The following is a 3,148-nucleotide window of genomic DNA, read 5'->3' on the forward strand; positions in this document are numbered from 1 at the left end:
GCATTGTAAAGCGCTTTGGAAAAAAGCTTTATAAAAATGCTGTCCATTTTCATATTGTTTTAGTAGTCAGTTAACTCATTGAGTGCCCAAATTATTTCTGGCTATTTCTGGCCAGTACGATTTAGATTTTTTTTTTTCAAAGTAAAAAAAAAGTGCTTAGGAAGCGAGATACAGCCTTTTTCAGTTATAAGTTAAACAAGGAGTGGATGGAGCTGCAAATCTTCAGATAATGATATCTTGGGTTCTGAACTTTTTCTTTTTTTTTTACAACTTTTTGTGAAACACGTGATTGGCAAGTTGCACCATAGCGTTAAAACACGTGAAACACGTGAATGGCACTCAATGAGTTAAATGTATAGATGAATGTATATAAATAGTTTCCATATTGTCAGTAAAATGTTGATGTTCTTCCTTTCAGCCTCCACTGACGACCCTGAGGAGGAGATCAGTCCCTACTGTGAAACTGTCTACAGACACACACCTGAGGTGAGACAGCTCTGTGAGGCCAAATACATATCATTTTGGGGGTCCTTGACATGAAAAAATAGATTAGATAGAGAATTTAGAGAACATGTTTAGATATGTATTTGGCCGCAGACCCCCATCTCAAAATATATTGTTCCAGGGACATAAGTAAAAAAAAAAGCGTCATCACACATTATTAAAGTAAAATGCGTGATGTCATTAAACTAGCACCCCATCAGTTAAAAAATCACCATTACAACACTGTTCCAACCTTTTCTGGATCAGAGGCCCACTTGAAAATCATACAGAGCGTTCACTGCATTTCATTTGTTTGACATCAGTTGTTCACAGCAGCAGCTAAACTGTCACCTCTTTTATTTTGTCTGTTTTTGTCTGATTTTCAGGATGACAGGAACAAAATGGAGGGAAGGGAAACACTGGAGGATAAACATGCTGAGGATCATGGGTAAATATACCTGTCATCTGATCTGTTTTAAGACTAAACCTCATAGTCTACATACAACAGGATCAAAGTGGTGTGGTTTATAGCACCACGCTCTCATTAATGGGGCTAAACATGAAAGACAGTGAACATTTAATTTAATGATCATCATTTGTTTATAAGTGCCATGATAGAGGGTGGCTTCAAATTGTACACATACTGAAGTATTAAAATATATTTTAAACAACAGCAACAACTTTTAAATAAGATAAAATATGAATGATCATAAATGTCTTTTGGTGTAATGGTGGAACTAGAGGGGGTCATTAGGTTCATCCTCTGGGTAACATGAAGGTGAACAGCATAGTGATATGTTGTTAGGAACTAAAGTGGTGGAAGGACCAACCGACTGACTGACGCAACCATCCAGAGCCCTGCCTCTAGTGGGGAGAAAAACGATTTACATTTATAGTAATTCTATGTTGAAAGCAGTGAGATAAAACATGTTCCACTCTCCTTTTGACTTTCTCAATGACCGACCTCTTAACGGTTTACAAGCAATACAACATACTTTACATTATCATGCTTGTAATTTTAATCCAAGCAGTTTTTGTATTGTTGTCTTATTGACCTTGAATGTATCTTATTTAATGATCTAAATAAGCCTGTTGGCTTCTTCCTCTTCTTGCACAATAACTTTTCTTCTGATATGTATTGTATGTATTTTATATCACAATGTGCTAATAAAGTAAACTAAGCTAAACATGTCTCAGCTCTCAGAGGCGTTGGTGGGCCAGGAGGTTGTCTCAGGCGCTCCACAGTGGAGCAGGAGGTCAAGAAGGTCATCAGGGCTACAGCACCGTGGGTGGAGGAGGTGAACCCTCGCCTCCTCAACGCTACCTGTCCCTCCCCCACCACCTCCTCCACCCCCCACGGGACCCCGAGGAGGACCTGACCATCTCCCCCTACGCCAGCTACACCTGCAGCTCTGAGCGCGCTGCACCCATCCTCTGTGGATGGCTGGACAAGCTGTCTCCACAGGGGTGAGACACGCACGCACGCACGCACGCACGCACGCAAGCACTCACACTCACACTCACACTCACACACACACATCTTCTGTGGATGGCTGGACTGGATTGTCTTTAAAGTTAAACATTCATACACTTAGACAGTGGTGGCTTATCCAACGGGCTTGAGGTGCTGAAGCACAGGGAACCAACCTTGGGGGGGGGGGGGGGCACCAAACGGCGTGAGAAAACAACAACAAAAACGGCGAAGAACGCCGAAATGTAGAAGCAGGGCTGCTAAAGGAGGGCTACAACATTGAAACGCCGGTGAAGCGTCATTCTTTTTCGACGCGCAGCACCCCTCCCCCGTTGACAAAACGCTCCCGGAGGGCACCAAACCGGGTCCAAGCACCGGGCACCACGGAGGGTTAGTCCGTCCCTGCACTTAGAGGAATATAGAGTTACTGATTCATAATCATTACACACTAAATACAATTACACATTCTGACACAATTCCTTTCCCTTTTTGTACAAACTAATAAACTCCTCTCCTCTTCCTCTCCTCTCCTCTCCTCTCCAGGAGTGGTTTTGGGTGTGAAGCTTCACCTCCTGCTCTCCTCCTTCCTGCCTCTCCTGCCTGTGGAGCCTCTCCTGCCTTGTCTCTCTCTTCTCCTGCTCTGAGCGGTCTGTTCTTCCTTCTTCATCTTTCACTCTTCCTTCCTCTTCCTCCTGTGTTAATGTGTTTACATTCCTCCTCTCAGTGTTAATGTGTTAGTTAATAAAACATCTACTGATGCACACACTTGGACACCTCATCAGTGTTTCCTGGAGTCACTGGGTGTTTGGGGTCTTGCAACAACAGACACCCTCCGACCGACTGAGGCTGATCAGGCCTGTGTCCAAGTGGCATGCTTAGGAATGAGTATCGTTAGGATTTTTACGAGTCCGGTTCCGGTTCCGGGTCTGCTTATCGGTTCCGGTTCCTAACGGTTCCATATTTCAGTTCCAACATCTTAAAAATAATAAGAGGTCAAATGTTTATTTAATAGGGATGCACCGAATGAAAAATTATTGGCAGAAACCGAATACCGAATGGCTAGATGTTTTTTCTTTTTTTTAATATAAATTATATATACATTTTTTTAAATGTTATTTTGTACCATTGCTGTCATTGCTATGCCTCTGTTGTAGAGCTATATGATTATGGCAAAACTTATCATAACTATAATGG

General features: G+C 42.4%; 1 long non-coding RNA gene across 1 annotated transcript; it reads left to right on the forward strand.

Moving 5' to 3' along the window:
• The first annotated feature begins 416 nt into the window (after nucleotides 1-416).
• On the forward strand, nucleotides 417-1,809 carry LOC308083008. Its single transcript, XR_013932959.1, has 3 exons — nucleotides 417-486; nucleotides 870-931; nucleotides 1,681-1,809. It is a non-coding gene; the product is annotated as an uncharacterized lncRNA (long non-coding RNA).
• Nucleotides 1,810-3,148: the final 1,339 nt, after the last annotated feature.

This window comes from Gymnoscopelus braueri, assembly GCF_963280865.1.
Source record: "Gymnoscopelus braueri genome assembly, chromosome: 1".
Classification (NCBI taxonomy): domain Eukaryota; kingdom Metazoa; phylum Chordata; class Actinopteri; order Myctophiformes; family Myctophidae; genus Gymnoscopelus; species Gymnoscopelus braueri.